We start from the raw sequence: 17,707 nt of genomic DNA on the forward strand, positions 1-17,707 counted from the left end.
GCAAACCTTTTATTGAATACCCAGACATTCTTCATGCCAATATTATGTGTTTAGTGTCTCGAGATTCTATTTAGCAGAAACTCACTTTGAGGGGCTTAGTGAAGCCTTCAGAGGTTTAACTGTGTACTCTCTCCTTTATTCAAAAGGCTGAAATAATACTTTACCAATTTCTGGAATTCTTAAGCTTGCATTTCAGATTAAACTATCACAGAGGGTAGAATGTCTTCCTTCCTTGTTGTCTTCCAGTAGTAAAGATGGGGCACATATCTGTAAGATGTGGACCCGGGAACTCTACTCTCAAGTCTGGCTATGATGAAGAAGTCTTGAGAAGCTAGTAAGCCTTGCTACCTCATTCAAGTCTATGGTAGAGTTGTGTATGAATGTATGGAGAGGTGGGGGAAAGTTCAAATACTACAGAATTTCACCATATTCTTACAGGACTTTGATAAGCCCGGCTTACCAAACAGTTTAGGCCATATGGAAATGGTACCTATCATTAAATCTCACGTCAGAGGGAACGAGTTTTGGCATGTCTGTATCACCAATATGAGTATCAAAAAAGGTAACTGTGGATCTTCTCGGACAGTCATTTTCCTGGACTTCAGTTTGGTCCTCCCTAGTCATAAAATGATATGATTCTTAATACTTGAAAAAATTGTCCCAAAACACAGTATCACCCAAAAAAAGCCTCTTTTACCAGCTTCCTTTTTTTTTAATTGCAGAGCCTCAAATCAATATTTAAGGAGTAAGAGAAGTGAATGGTGGTCACACAATGCCTGAAAAGGAAAGCTCTGAGTAGTTGTCTAGGGGACACTAGAAACAAGTGTGTCACGTGATACCATAATGGCATCCAGCACTTTCCATATAGGGAAGGCAGACAGGGAGAAGGAAATTTTGCTTAATGTGAATTGAGGAAGTATTGGATTCAAGTAATGGAAAGGAAATTAATTTTACAGTATTCCGAGGTACTGGTAAATTTACTTGCTACGGATTGTGCTAAAGGTAAAATGCTGCTTAAATAGAGTCTAAGATTTTATGTACCAAATATTTACCTAATTTTTAAAGCATTAAAAATGTTAGGATTCAATAGTTACAGTTACTTTCATCCTTTGAAACAAAAATAATTCTTGTTTCAATTTTGTATGTTGAGCTGTTAAAAGAAAATTGAAAGAGGCAAACAATATGTACATATTTGTCTCTATGGGTTTGTGCAGTTTATAGATATCCTGAGCAGTACTTCTGGCGAGCATTCTTACTAGCACCAGGTTGGTCGTTAATGGAGTATTGACCCAACAATTTATTGAGGCAAGCCCTTCTGCTCTACTCAGACTTGATGTGTTTTACATTACAATTGCATCTAATACTTTATTTCACAACTTCAATTAATATGGTTGGGTAGAACTTGAAGAAAGTTTATAACAAAGCTATAAATAGAATAATTCATTATTGTAAAAGTGTACTTTGAGAGGAGAAACTAGGATTGTTGTTCCTCAGAAAGAACACACTGATGTATGATAATAGTATTCTCCAGTAAAATTGAAAATAAACATCTAAAGAGACATAAGATTTCTGTTGAAGATAGAAACCCTGCACTCGCTATCTGCAAACACTGGAATAATATCTTTCACAAAATTTTTACAATCCAGATAAAAAGAGAAGATACATATGCAGCAAATCAAGAGAAGAGATGAAATAGAGAAGAAATGAGAGAAGAGATGACAACCACTAAACAAGGGGTGGAGAGAGAGAAGTGCTCTGAGAGTTGGTGGGCAGCAGAGATCTCTCTGTACTAAGGAGGCTAAGAAAGGTTTTTCAAAAAGATGATATGGGGGGGGTGGGTGTTGAAGATAGAAGGTAGGACGTAAAATATAAGAAAAAAGGCAAAAGTTTTTGCATGAAACCTTAAGGTGGCCATTCTCACTTCAGTTCCTTGGTTTTTGTAGAGGGATAGTAGGTAGTAAAGTAGGACAAGAACTTTGAGGGTTGATTGAGGGTAGTAATTTACATCAGGCTAAGGAGTTGTAGGCATTCTCCTATAAGTCAGGCAATAGAAGGCCATCAAAAGTTTACAAGCTGGGATATAATATGAGTTTTATAAACAGCAATATGCCAGTCATGTGAAGGATGGGTTTAGAGAAAGACTGAAGCCAAGAACACTAAGAAAATGTTTTAACAGTGATAGGGAAAAATTAATTGGATATTTTGGCTGAGCTCCTTAATAGAAATAATAAAACGAACACAAAAGGAAAACACAAAACCTAGTTCAATGCATACTTAAAATTTGTAAGTGATAGTATAATCCTATAATTTATTCCAAATTAAGAATCTATAATTCTGATTCTATAACTGGAACTATCCCAGAATTCTATGTCCTATTTTACATTAGTTTGACTTAAAGATTGGCTTATAACTCAATCAATCAATTTGATGGTGACCAAGAATTTCCTTTCAATTTACAGTTTAATATTGGCCAGAGAATGGAAAGTAAAAAGTCATAGCATGCTATATATATGATCCATAGACTTATCAAACTCAAATTTAATGGGGACTCTAAAACAGCCATTTGGCATTTATACCCCAGGTTTTTTCTAATATTTTATCAGAGATTTCAGTGAGACTTCAAACTCAATTCACTGACTGATACAAACAGCAAGCTACTTCAACAAATAGAGAACTCTGGGATGAATAAAAAGGGCTTGGAATTTTTTTGAAGTGAAAAAATCTGTGTAAAAAATGCATTTCTAATAGTCACAGGACAAAAGTGGACAGAATTTCCCATAACAGTAAAATTTAATGAATTCACTTGGTTCTTTTAACCCATCATTATGGTCTCATCAAGAAATAAGAAAGAATATCATTAAGTGGATATCCCCTTTAAATAAAAGCTGATTTTTTTTTTTTTTTTGAGACAGAGTCTTGCTCTGTCGCCCAAGCTGGAGTGCAGTGGCATGATCTCGGCTCACTGCAAACTCCGCCTCCTGGGTTCACGCCATTCTCCTGCCTCAGCCTCCCAAGTAGCTGGAACTACAGGTGCCTGCCACCACGCCCAGCTAATTTTTTGTATTTTTAGTAGAGACGGGGTTTCACTATACACAGGATAAAAGCTGAATACATTTTAAGGGCTGAAATCCCTGCTAGTAATAACTTTAGTAATTACTCCCTGTTGATGAAAAATATCCTAGGCCAAAAATTTTATCTGTTTGCCCCAGGCAGATGGAGTAAAGGCTCTGAGTCAACTGGACTTCCCTATGCATGGTGTCAAGCACTCTGTGGCTTCGTGGCCTTGCAATCCAGTTAATCCCTAGGAACCAAACTTACCCAAGTGGTTGTATAAGTTATACATAGTAAATGTAAAGTGCTTAGCATAGCACATAAAAAGTACTCAAAAAAATTTGTTGGGTAAATGAATATTTTTCTGTAAATAGTGTGGGCCAGAAGATCTACTAAACAAATTAGATTGTAAAACTTGTCAAGGGATATCCTCTGTGTATTTGGTGGAGGAAAGAGGAAAGAGATTTGTAAAATGATTGAAATATGTTACTTACCTTTAGGATTTTTTTCTTGCCAAGCTTTGGGTTTTGAGCTTGGAGCTCTTAGAGTCACAGGAAGAAGAAATAGATAGCTCCTGTGATGCTGGCTGTATTCTTATAGAGCCCAAAAAGGTGGGAAGGAGATGATTTAGAAAGTATGAGAAGGTAGAATGCTGGGGAGGTTTCTGATCAGTTGTTTTCCAGGCCAAAGCAAGTAATGCAATGACTTCTTGCATTAAACCCATCATTTATTTAATCAAAGATAAAGCATATTTCCATTATTTCTGTAATAATAGAAATTCTACAAGAAAGGAGAGAAATCTTTAAGTTTTCCTTAAAGAAAGCCATTCATCCTATTCTTATGATTTCTGATGTGAGCTACATTACTGTCAAAACAGGCGAGGCTTTAGGATACAGAACAGAGAAAAGGAATTCGTTTAAAACATGATTTTCTATGTAGATCATCAAGGAATGAGGAAAGAAACTAGGGGAAAAAAAGGGGAAGAAGTGGGTGAGTGTAGTGTACTTATTTCAGATATGAAGATGTGCTTCCAGGTACAGCATTAGATGTACAAATTCATTCTAGAGCTTTGCTCACTGGTACTTACTATCTCTGGAACTACAGTCACTTCAGAACGAGGGCATTGAAGCCCAAGGTTAATACAGATTTTAGGCAGCAGACAAAATTGGATCCAATCCAGATTTCCTTGTTTTCTAGCTGGAAGGGGCTTGGGCATTTCATTAATATCACTGAGTTTCAATTTATTCACATGTAAAATGACCCTCATGGAGATGTTATAAAGAATCATAGATTATCATATTCTTCCATTCTATGACATAGGCACACTTCACATTTTAATTGGGATGATTCTTAAAATCAATGGCACATCTTTTGTGGAAGTGCCACATAAAATGATGGGGCATCAAACAATAAATTGTCTCTTAATTTGATAAAATACATGAAGGTAATAAAGGCAAAGTGCATCTGACAACATCTGGCGTCTAATAAGCACAAGCAAATTGTTTTGGGGTGATGCTCAGTGCTGTTGCTTTTACACCATGCTACACCACTCAGAGAAGCATCTCTTTCTTCATAAATGTTCACTGATACTCCAGCTCAAGTGAATGCAGTCTAGTGCATATTTTGTGAAAGAGCAATTAAAGTCTTAAACGTCCTAGTTTCTCTAATCATCTAAAATATAATACTTTTAATATAAAAATAATAATAATACATTAAAAATGAAGTGATACATCTTTGGAATATTTATCACCTTCAAAGGATTTGCAATTCTCCCACATAATAATAGCACTATATTAATTAGTTCATGAGTACAAAGAGTCTGTACTGCACATAGCACTCTGCTAGGCACGAGTTTTCCTTGTTTGTTCTAACTTCGATATGACCTAATTTCACCACCAAGAAACATCACCATATGGCAAGTTCCCCATTTCCCCTAAAATACTTTATTGAGCCTTTAGTGTGTCCAAGTGACTGAACTCGTTATGCTGAATTTTTCTCAAGATTTCTTCAGGACATCAGAACATACTGCAGGTTTTTTTTTTCAGGTGGCCCTCTACCAACTGGATATGAAATTGGATCAGCTGGAGGCAAGAACAGATGGGGTTGAACAGCAGATGGAAAGATCCTGTTTAGGATATGCAGAATCACTCTGGCAAAATCAATCATGCCACAGGAGTTAGTTTCAGTTGGGTGAAAGAAAATGAACTCAAGTAGACAACTGAGTTACTAGGAAATTAATATGAGCTCACACTTTAGAAAGTCTTGATTAAGTGTCAATAAGACAGATGAGCTAATGATGTTGAATTAAAAGTCTTAAATGTCAAGTTTGTCAATGATCGTAATAGCTCTCCATATTTAGTGCTTACTCTGTGCCAGGCATTTCATGTACATATCTCATTCAATCCTCACAAAAAAAACCCTGTGAGACAGGGATTTTTCCAATATCACAAACGCTGAAATGGAAGTGTTAAGTGAATTAATCAAGGTCATAGGACACTAGGTAATGGAACCAGGATTGGAACTTGTCTGGCTAGCTGGAAAGCCCACACGAATAATGAACACTCTACTGTACTACTTTCCAGTGTTAAATGATGTGTATACAAGAACAATTGGAGGAGCATACGGTCAATTTTCAGATATCCTAAGGTCCTTTCCACAATAACAATTAGAACTGGCCTGAGATGGTCAGAGTGACCACTGGGCATCTGCCTGAATCCTTGTGGGAAATACAGAGCAGCTAGGGTGGCCACATGGTCCCCAGTAAAGCAGAGGTCACAAGTGTCACATACAGGCTCTGGTGAATCCCACGGAGTCCCTGTAGAAATCTTACATCTGCTTACCGTGAGAAGGTCTCCCAGAATCCTGGAGCTGCCTTGCTCCAGAAGTGGATCTGCATAGCAACCTTAGGCCAAAAGAGTCTCGGGCACCCATTCTAGTCCAAACGTGCTATGATGGACTTTGTTTCCATGGGGCATTCATACAGGTGTGAATCTGAGATTGTGAGTGACTTGGAGTACACACTGTCTCAGTCCATTTGGGTTGCTATTGAAAAAAACCCATAAACTAGATAGCTTATAAACAACAGGAATTCATTTCTCACAGCTCTGGAGACTGGGAAGTCCAAGATATGCCAAGGTACTGGCGGATCTGGTATTTGGTGGTGGGAGTTTCCTGTTCATAGTGACTCTTTCTGGCTGTGAATTTTCATAGCAGAGGAGAAAATGTACTCTCTGGGGCCTCTACTAATACCATAGGTGAAGGCTCTGCGTCTCATGACCTACGTCCCCACAAAAGGCCCCACTTCCTAACATCACTTTGGGTGTTAAGATTTCAGCATATTAATTTGGTGGGGGTCACATAAACATTCAGTCCACTACATCTGCTTTCTTCAAAACTGTAGGCAAGCTGTAAAGAAGGGAAAATCTTTTCAACCCAAGTATTTGCCCTGCTTTAACTTTGGAGCAAGAGCAGGAAACAGAAGGAACTTATTGATTGCCTACTATTTGCCAAGTGTGGAAAGACCATATAATTGGTTGGAGGGAAAATAAGATAAAAGTCTGAGCAACAGATGGAAACACATCTGCCAGGTGACATGCTTTGTATGCATTACTTTATTCCATGTAACATTCCCTTGTATTAGCCAGTTCCTGCTGACTGCTAGGCTACTTTTTCTTCTCAGCCAAATGTTCAAGAAGCAGGTACTGGTTATGAACAAGCATGGTAAAAACCTATTTTCTAAGAAACAGAAGAGATGACAAGTGTATCCTCTCAAAGAAGTCAATTTCGTTTTCTGCCTTATTTTTCTCAAACGAAACTAGATTTTACCAATTTCATTACCATAGCCTTGCTAGCTATACATAGATATCACAGAAATCTTAGAGTTTTCAAGTTAGAGGAATTCTTATTAAGTATGAGAGTTAATAATCTCCTGAGACGCAAATATGCCTGGTAATGTGAGAATAATAAATGTTTGTTGGCTCCAAACAAGAATTAAAGCTGTATATGTTATGCCTTAAGGACATTAAATTAATCATAAAGTATAGTGATTAGTTACATTAAAACAATAGCATTATGAATACATAAGATACAAGTTTCAGCTTAAGGAAAAACCATATTTTAATAATCCCCAAGTACGCCTGTATTCTGAGACACTAAAAATAATTACATGCTACTAACTATACCTTGAAAACCCATACACTCTTCCTGAAGACCCAGAAATGAACAGAGCAGAACTAAAAATTGAATAAATTTTGTGACACATGATTTTTTTATTGTAATATTTCTGAAATTGGGATGCATCTTAGAATCTATGACATCTTATAGTTGCCTTCAGCCAGGTGGCAGTTGTGATGTCACAAGCAATGCTTGCATGTAGGAGAACAACGTGTAAGACACATGTCAGCATCTTGCAAGAAAACCTAGAGACAATTACAGACCACTCTTATTATTCCTAGGAACTACTTGTTTTGAAAGAGGATGGGTGAGACAGTGTATTATATATGTTTAACATACAGGAAGCAAAAGTAAAAAAAGAAGTCTAGTTCTATGTCATTGCCAAATGACTTAAGAGTCTCGCACCACAGCATTTTAGTTGCTTAACAGATTTAAATGTTATATTGCGCTTGCTTTGGCAGCACATATGCTAACACTGGAACAATGCAGGGAAGATTACCAAGGCCCCTGGGCAAGAATGACACATAAATTCATAAAGATTCCATATTTTTTTAACACAAAGGATAAATGCTTCAGGGGATGGAAACCCAATTATCCATGATGTGATTATTACACATTGCATGTCTGCACCAATGTGTAATGTATACCCCATGAATATATACACCTACAATGTACCCACAAAATTAAAACTAAAGTTAACATTTTTTAAGGAAATATGACCTCATCTTATCTCTTGATGGCATTGAAATTTATATTTTAAAACTATTTATTAATATATATTTCAATATATTATGTTTTTATATTTTTAATAAATATATTATAATTTAATTCTATATAAACATAAAGTATTCATTTAATTATGTTAACTATGTAAGTTAATTATATATATTTATTATATATCATTATCTATAATATTTATACATATTATATTTAATATATATTATTTATACAGAATTATATATAATTAGGCTTAATAACTCTAAGTCAAAAACATGATTCAAAGAGTCATATTCTACATGAAAGGAAGTTTCAGAAATATCTCACCCAATTTATTTTGCTTATATTTTATTTTTTATGTGTATGCAATAAATAATTTAAAAATCTGTAATTAAAGTGAAAAGAGTTTTTTCAGGAAGTATAAAATTTTGCAGTGATTAAAATTTACTGAGTCCGTTTATTTGGTGGTAGCTTTCTTAGGTTTTTTTTTTTCATGAAACAATGATAACTGCTGGCATCATAGATACAACAAAATAGGGGTATAAAAATGTGCGGGAGCATGAGGAGATGGTATACACATCTACAGAGGCAGGAAACAATAGAAATTAACGCCAGCCTGGAAGTTAGGATAGAGATTGATTCCAGGCTTGGTTCCATAATTAAGGAGCCTAGTGATCTTGAGCAAGTCACTTAATCTCTCTGAGCTTCATCCATAAAATAAGGAGCTGTGATAGATGATTTCCGGGCTCCAGAGAGCAGTGATGTAAGCAATCAGAGAAATAGAACCTTTCCTCAACGCTCCAAGGAAGAAGGGATCTGATGTGGGTCACTATGTGCTTATGAGAGTGACGGAAAGGAGTCGCTGAGGTTGAGGCCGGGCGGTCACTGCTGGCCTCAGCTTCTCCAATGGCTACCGAGGGATTAGACATTGACTCCAGGCAGGTCAGAAATTCAAGGAAACTTCCCCACACGTCACAGCAGCCTCAGGTATCTATTGGTGAACTTCTAAAGGCTACTAAAAACCCTTTAGGTTCCAAACTCCGCATGTCAGCAGGCCACTGCCCCAACACACACTTCTGTGCCATCCAAATCTCCCACAGGGGCTTCTTACTGATCGCATCCAAATCAAAGCTCTGTTTGGCAAGGGGTTCTGGGAAATGTAGTTCCTACACTGCCAGTTCCTGTGCTGTAGGAGAGATCACAGAATAGGGTGGGAATGGGGCCGAGTGTCGCAGACAGATACCTGGTACACTAACTGGGGGGCCAGGGACTATGATGGCAACGCAGGTGAACAAGAGGGAGGGGACGGCATGAAGACACATTCAGAAGTCGTGGAGAGGAAGGTACACATCTGAAAGATGCCTCAAAGGAAGAACTGAAAGATTAGATATGGGTTACTTTTTCTTTCCACACTAGTGAGTCAATATAATCTATAAATCAAGTCTCTTTAGCTCCTCTACTGACTATCATGTTCTTTTTCCCTAGCTCTTCTGTAACAGGGAACAATACACCCTTTTTCTTGTAGTGCAAGAATAATGATTTGCCGGCAGAAGCTCCGTGAATCAGACTTTGCACTGAACAAGTTATATTGTTTGGGAACCCAGCTAAATTTTTCCATAACTGCTTTAAAAGTGATTTCCATTTAAAGCTAGGTGGAACAAATTCCTGCTGCTGGCTAAATCTTCTTTTTCTTTTCCTATGAACAGAATCTCATAAAAAGGACTATTGCTCTTTTGTACTTTTCTGTGATGCATTTTGTGTTGGGGGTCTATCTATGGAGGAGGCCATCTAAAAATAAACCGAGTGCTGTAAAAATACCCTCATAATTCTACTAGAATTCAACTTTTTAATAGCTGTCTTTCTTCTCCCTTTATGCCTCCTTTTCAATTATTTCTTTCCCTTTGGTACCCTGCCAGGCTAATGATTCTGGCTCTTTCATAGACACCTACATCGACCAAATGGATCTCCTACCTTTGAGAGCCTCATTAAACTCTGGCAGAGTTTGGTGGCTACATGAACTCAAACCCCAGACGTATGGAGAAAGAATCACTTTCAAAAGAAAACCTAACATCACTAGTGCTTACAATGCTGACTATTTTTTGTCATAAATAAATACGATGGGCATCATTTATGTCCATTTTGGGTCTGTATCTATGTTATATCACACTTTGCCTAATAATAATGCTGCTGTCAAGTCAATAAGGGTTTTAGCTTTTATAAATAGCATTCAGTTCATTTGAGTTTATCTTAAACTGTACAGAGGTGCTTGTTTTATTATAATTCAACTGAATCAGAAACATACTTTCTCTCTACTTGCTCACACTGGCTTCTAACCAACTCGCGTTTCTTTAATGACAAGTGCTAAATAAACTTCACCTGGGGACTAATCCGCCAATAAGGATAAGAAAAGAATTGCCCCAGCTGCCAAAGTATCATTGTTTCATCTCCAATGAAACATTCCTCTATAAAACCGTTTCTCTCTATGCAAGGATTTGGAGTAGGAATCCAGCTTCATAGGTCAGGGAAGGCCCCACCACCACCATCCCCACTGACTCAGAAAAGGATTAAAATATTTTAAAGCAGGAGGACCAGAGGCCAAAACGTCCGCATGGTCAAGAAAAAGTGAGCAGAGCCATGAAGCGAGTCATGAAGTTGTAGATTCATAGAAAACATGTAAAGGGTATAATACATGTAAAGGTCAAGTGTCACTCCTCGTTTTAAGGTGAAGAAATGAGGCTCGCAGGAATTAAGCGTCACACAGTAGATAGTGGCCAAGATAGTGGCCAAGCCAGGCTGAGTCCCACGTCCAAATCAGTGTACTGCTTGTTTCTCTGTGCACCTGCCATCTTTAGTGGTGGTGAATGGATGAGGAGTATTGAGGTGAATACCCTAAGAAATAACACAGCAATAACGCTCAAGTATAATCTAGTAATAATGATTTGAAATCAACATTATTGTAGTGACTTCAATTGTGTCCCCCAAAAAGATATGTCCAAGTTCTAACCCCTGGTACCTGTGAATATGAATATGACCTTACTTGGAAACAGGGTTTGTGCAGATGTAATGCAGTTAAGGATCTGCAGATTAAGATCATCCTGGACTTAGAAATCTACTCTAAATCCACTGACTGGAGTCCTCATAAGAGAAAGGAGAGAGAGCTTTGACACACAGAGAAGAAGCTCATGTGAAGACCCCTGTGAAGAGGGAGGAAGAGACTGAAGTTCTGTGGCCACAAGACCAAGAATGCCAGGAGCCACGAGAAGCTGGAAGAGACAAACAAAACCTCCTCTCCTGGAGCTGCGGAGGGAGTGCAGTCCTGCCGAGGCCTCCAGTGTGGATTTCTGGCCTCTAGAGCCGTGAGCGAGTACATTCTGTGGTTTTAAGCCACCAAGTTTGTGGTCATTTGTTACAGCAGCTTTAGGAAACTAATACAACTATGAAAATACCCAATCTAAAAAGCAATCCAGGAAGAAATTTTTGTTGTCCCAGTAGTTTGTTGTTGTCATTTTTGATTTTAACAAAATATAGCTCAAACAACAGTACTTTGAACTTTTCAGTTAGGAATAATTACACACATAACGGCTCCCCTAAATGTTTTTTAGCCTAAAGACCCTGTCAACACTTAATATTATATAAAGGGCTCTGTCCACCTCCCCAGCCCAGTGTCCTCCCAGCCTTCCCCTTCCCCCATATTCCAGCCACACCGGTCTTCTCTTTGGTTCCAGAACATGCTAGGACCCTTCTCACCTCAGGCTTCTATGTGCCACTCCTCTGGCTGGCACACTCATCCCCTACCCTGCACCACCTCCCCAGTCAAAATCAGCTCCACAGTACAACTCTATGGGAAGCCCTCCTGCCCCCTTATAATAGACCAGCCCCACACATACACCTTCTTTGTAAACTTTCCTAACACCCTTTCCCTCTTCTTCACAGTCATGATCACTGTTTGTAATTTTTTCATTTATAATATTTCTGCATTGTCTGTCTTTCCGACTGGACTGTCACTCTCTGAGGGCAGACACAGGACATTTTCCTCATCGTGACATTTCATGGGTAGTGTGATGCCTGGCATATAGCAGGCACTAATAAATATTTGGAAAATAAGTGAATGATAATATTTAGCCTTGGATGGGGCTGTTGTCTGTTATTCACACAGCTGTTCTGTTTCCAACATGTAAAATTGAAATTGTAGAAAAATCTGTACATAGTCATAATTCGAAAATTAACTTATTTTAGTAATGTCTTAATTTTTCTCCTCTGAATTTCTAAACGAATTCATGAAAGTTTTGCTCTGTCCCAAAGGCATTTCATAAATAAGTAAGCATAGCTAAAAGGGACTCAAACCTGTTACATTTCACCATGCCATCAGCATTCATGGATAGGCGAATTTACCCTAATCAGTATTATTCATTTGTATAATCAATAAGCATGTTAGGTACTGTATTAGTCCATTTTCATGCTGCTAATAAAGACATACCCAAGACTGGGCAATTACAAAAGAAAGAGGTTTAATGGACTCACAGTTCCATGTCACTGGGGAGGCCCCACAATTGCGGCAGAAGGTAAAAGGCATGTCTCATATGGTGGCAGACAAGAGAAGAGAGCTTGTGCAGGGAAACTCCCCTTTATAAAACCATCAGGACTCGTAAGACTTATTCACTATCACAAGAGACTAGCACAGGAAAGACCCGCCTCACTGATTCAATTACCTCCCACTGGGTCCCTCCCACAACACATGGGAATTGTGGGAGCTACAATTCAAGTTGAGAGTTGGGTGGGGACATAGCCAAACAATATCATTCCACCCCGGCCCCTCCCAAATCTCTTGTCCTCTCATTTCAAAACCAATTATGCCTTCCCAACAGTCCCCCAAAGTCTTCACTCATTTCAGCATTAACTCAAAAATCCACAGTCCAAAGTCTTATCTGAGACAAGGCAAGTCCCTTCTGCCTATGAGCCAGTAAAACCAAAAGCAAGTTAGTTACACCCTAGATACAATGGAGGTGCAGGCATTAGATAAACACACTCATTTCAAATGGGAGAAATTGGCCAAAATGAAGAAGCTAAAGGCCTTATGCAAGCCCAAAATCCAGCAGGGCAGTCAAATCTTAAAGCTCCAAAAAGATCTCCTTTGACTCCAGGTCTCACATCCAGGTCACGCCGATGCAAGAGGTGGGTTCCCACAGCCTTGGGCAGCTCCACCCCTGTGGCTTTGCAGGGTACAGCCTCCCTCCTGACTGCTTTCATGGACTGGCGTTGAGAGTCTACAGCTCTTCCAGGTGCATGATGCAATCTGTCAGTGGATCAAATTTTCTGGGGTCTGGAGGATGGTGGTGTTCTTCTCACAGCTCCACTAGGCAGCACCCCAGTGGGGACTCCCTGTGTGGGGCCACCCCACATTTCCCTTTAGCATTGCCCTAGCAGAGGTTCTCCATGAGCACCCCACCCCTGTGGCAAACTTCTGCCTGGACATCCAGGCATTTCCATACATTTTCTGAAATCTAGGTGGAGGGTCTCAAACCTCTGTTATTAACTCCTGTACACCTTCAGGCTCAATATCATGTGGAAGCTGCTGGGGCTTGGGGCTTGCACCCTCTGAAGCCATGGCCCAAGCTGTACCTTGGTCCCTTTCAGTCACACCTAGAGCATATGGGATGCAAGACACCAATTCCTTAGACTGCATACAGCACAGGGACTCTGGGCCCAGCCCACAAAACCGTTTTTCCCTCCTAGGCCTCTGGGCCTGTGATTGGAGGGACTGCCACAAAGGTCTCTGATATGTCCTGGAGACATTTTCCCTATAGTCTTGGTAAATACACTTGGCTCCTTGTTACTTATCCAAATCTCTGCAGCTGGCTTGAATATCTCCTCAGAAAATGGGATTTTTCTTTTCTATCACATTGTCAGGCTGCAAATTTTCCAAACTTTTATGTTCTGATTCTCTTTTTAAACTGAATGCCTTTGAGATCACCCAAGTCACTTCTTGAATGTTTTGCTGCTTAGATATTTCTTCTGCCAGATACCCTAAATCATCTCTCTCCAGTTCAAAATTCCACAAATCTCTATGGCAGGGCAAAATGCTGTCAGTCTCTTTGCTAAAGCATAAAAAGAATCACCTTTGCTCCAGTTCCCAACAAGTTTCTCATTCCATCTGAGACCACCTCTGCCTGGATTTCATTGTCCCTATCATTATCAGCATTTTGGTCAAAGCCATTCAACAAGTCTCTAGGGAGTTCCAAACTTTCCTACATTTTCCTGTCTTCTTCTGAGCCCTCCAAGCTATTCCAACCTCTGCCTGTTACCGAGTTCCAAAGCTGCTTCCACATTTTTCAGTATCTTTTCAGTAGGCCCCACTCTACTTGTACCAAAATCTGTATTAGTCAGGTTTCTCTAGAGGGACAGAACTAATAGGATAGACATATATACAAAGGGGAGTTTATTAAGAGTATTGACTCACACAATCACAAGGTGAGGTCCCACAATAGGCCGTCTGCAAGCTGAGGACCAAGGAAGCAAGTCCAAGTCCCAAAGCTAAAGAACTTTGGGTCCAATGTTCAGGGCAGGAAGCAGCCAGCACGAGAGGAAAACATAGACTAGAAGACCAAACCAGTCTAGTCTTTCCATGTTCTTTTGCCTGTTTTTATTTTGGCCACACTGGCAGGTGATTAGATTGTATCCACCCAGATTGAGAGTGGGTCTGCCTTCCCCAGTCCACTGACTCAAATGTTAATCTCCTTTGGCAACACCCTCACGGACACACCCAGGAACAATACTTCGCATCCTTCAATCCAATCAAGTAGACACTCAGTATTAAACATCACAGGTACCTAATAGATTCCAAAGATTGTATTTTAAAATACGCTTTAATCTATAGAAGAGAAAAAGAAAATAACAAGAACAGTAACGAGAGGTAAATCACAGTGAGGCTGGGTGACAGTAAAGGAACATTTCCAGAGGCAGTCCTCTTAAGCTGAGTCATAAAGGGTAGGAGAAAGTGAGTAAAGAAAGCCATCAAGGCTGTTTTAGGACAGGATTTCTCATTTTTGACATTTTTCACAGAATAATTCTTTGTTGTCGGGGGCTGTCCTGTGTGTTTTAGGATCTTAACAGCATCCCTGGCCTCTGTCCATGAGGTGCCAGTGTGACAACCAAAATGTCTCCTCCAGATTTCTCAGTGAACTGAAAATAGAACTACAGTTTGATACAGCAGTCCTACTACTGGGTATCTACTCAGAAGAAAAGAAATCATTATATAAAAAGAATGCCTGCACTTGTATGCTTATTGCTGCACTATTCACAGTAGCAAAGATATGGAATCAACCTGTGTCTAATGGATGGTTGGATAAAGACAATGTGGTGTATATACATGTGTATGTGTGTATGGATATATATATGTGTGTGTGTGTGTTTGTGTGTGTACCATGTGTATATATGTATACACACACACATATATACCATGGAATACTACTCAGCCATAAACAAGAATGAAATCATGTCTTTTGGAACAACATGAATGGAACCAGAGGTCATTATGTTAAATGAAATAACTCAGAAGCAGAAAGCCAAATACCACGTGTTCTCACTTAAAAGCGGGAGCGAAATGACGTGCACATATGGTCATAGAGCATGGAATAATAGACACTGGAGGCTCAGAAAGGGAGGAGGGTGGGAGGGGGAATGAGAAATTATCTAATGGGTACAATGTACACTATTTGGGTGATAGTTATACTAAAAGCCCAGACTTCTGCACTAGACAATATATCCATGTAACAACACTTCTCTTTTACCCCCTAGATCTATAATTTAAAATTAAAAAAAAAAAAAAGAAAACAAAAATGTCACCTGACATTGCAAAAAATCTCCCCTGGAGTGCAGCATCATCCCAGTTAAGAAGTGCTGCTTGGGGCACAGGAAGGAGCCTAACTGCAGGTGGAGGCGTCTGAGTTACTGCAGTGTCCAGGTAGCTCTAGGGAGGGAGGTGGCTGGGAGGGAGATAAGAGAGCAAGTACAACACTGCCCTTACACAGGGGGTTTTGTGTGTGACGCTGGGGAGTTTGGAATTTCATCCTCAAAGCACTGATGCAGAATCAAAGGATCTTAAGTAGGAAGGGGACACGGGCTAATTTGTGCTTAAGAAAAATCACTCTGGTCACAGTGGAAAGGAAGGATCAAATGGAGATCAGAATGAATCTGAAAGAATTGAATGTAATCCAGAAGAGAAGTGATTCATGGGGACGGAAAGGAAAGGGAAGATAGAAAGGTACTCACATCACGTCTCTAAGACCTTGTCCATAATGGGATCTAGATTCTTAGTTTGGATGATCAGAAAGTAGAATCATAAATCTTCTCCAAAATCCACTTGGAAATTAGCCCTTATGACTTTATGAAAAAAAAAAAATCAAACCCTTAAACTCAGAAAAATTACTTGTAAAGTTGGTTAAGCATAATCTAGGTGACCTCATGGTGTAATAAATAAAAATAGCCGCTACCTCCGGCTTCAGACTCAATTTGATCTTCAGCAAAGATTCCTTCAGCAAATTGTCAAAAAAAATTAGTTTTTAAAGTAATCAATATATTAGAAAACTGTAGTAAATTTTCACCCCGTGCCCCCAAGCAATGTCTAGACAAGTGAGACAGAGAGACAAAATAAGTAATTGAGGCCATTTTTCTTGCCTGATTGTCCAGAAAATTGCCTCATTTCTTTGCTTTATTTTCTGAGTCCATATAATGATAACAGAAAAAGTTGTATGTGTGGATATTTTTTACAATCTGAATCTTTGACAGTGTTGAGAGAGGTAATCGCCAACACACACACTATCACAGCATTTGCCAGAACCTCTGTTGTCATTCAGGCATTGGTCAGTATCTAAGGCAAGCCCTTTATGTGAGAATTGACTAGATAAAATGTCCTGAGCACCTCCTGTGAGGGAAAGAAGATCGGGACTGAGATCTCAGTCATAAAGAGCCTCCCCAGCTGCACGTGCTACAAGGTGTGCAAAAGCAATGAACAATTTGGGGCAAAGCGCAATTTTCATAGACTCTGTTTTGCAAAAAAAAGAAAAAAAAAAAAAAAAAAACCCTGTGCCACCTATTTCACAAAGTTATTCACATTGCTAGCTCATGAGGAACATAGGATATTCAGGCCCTGCTAAAGGATATGAATGGATCATCCAGGTTTCGATTATGAGATTGTTTGAACAAGTCCCAAATGGGAATAATTCGAATTAAAGTAAGAATGTGTCAATACATTTGAAATGTTGAAGACTGCAAAAATAGTATTTATACATAAATATGAAGTATAAATGGAATTTTTATGTGTTGATAAATTGTATATTTTTAAATATTTGGCTTCAATGACAATATAAGAAAAATGAAATTCCTACTAATACATAGAATAATGTGTACTTTCTTTTAAGAAATCACCAACCTTAAAATCACTAAAATATGATACATTTAACAAAACAATACATTTTAAATTATAAACCAAACTGAATTCAGACAGTAAAAATTATGATACACAGTTTATATTGGTCAAAGTTGCCATTAATTGTTTATTATTAAAAATAAACACATATGTTTCACTTCACATGTGTTACAAGGTGCTTAATATTTTATATGCGTAATTCATTTGCTTTTCACAACCATAAAAGGTAGATACATGATTACTCCCATTTTGCAGATAAGGAAATTAACACCCAGGTGAAATACTTTACCAAAGGTCACATAGGTAGTAAGTAACAACCCTGTGATTAGGGGAGAGCATTAT

General features: G+C 38.8%; 1 protein-coding gene and 1 non-coding gene across 2 annotated transcripts in view; both read left to right on the forward strand.

Annotated features, from left to right (window-relative positions):
- Nucleotides 1–17,707, forward strand: part of CNTNAP2 (contactin associated protein 2) — a 2,242,274-nt gene that overhangs the window by 1,660,863 nt on the left and 563,704 nt on the right. The gene's annotated exons all lie outside the window — the stretch shown is intronic.
- LOC119621627 (U6 spliceosomal RNA) lies at nt 7,670–7,777 on the forward strand. The gene has a single exon (XR_005238174.1). It is a non-coding gene; the product is annotated as a U6 spliceosomal RNA (small nuclear RNA).

Source organism: Chlorocebus sabaeus, chromosome 21 (genome assembly GCF_047675955.1).
Source record: "Chlorocebus sabaeus isolate Y175 chromosome 21, mChlSab1.0.hap1, whole genome shotgun sequence".
NCBI lineage: Eukaryota > Metazoa > Chordata > Mammalia > Primates > Cercopithecidae > Chlorocebus > Chlorocebus sabaeus.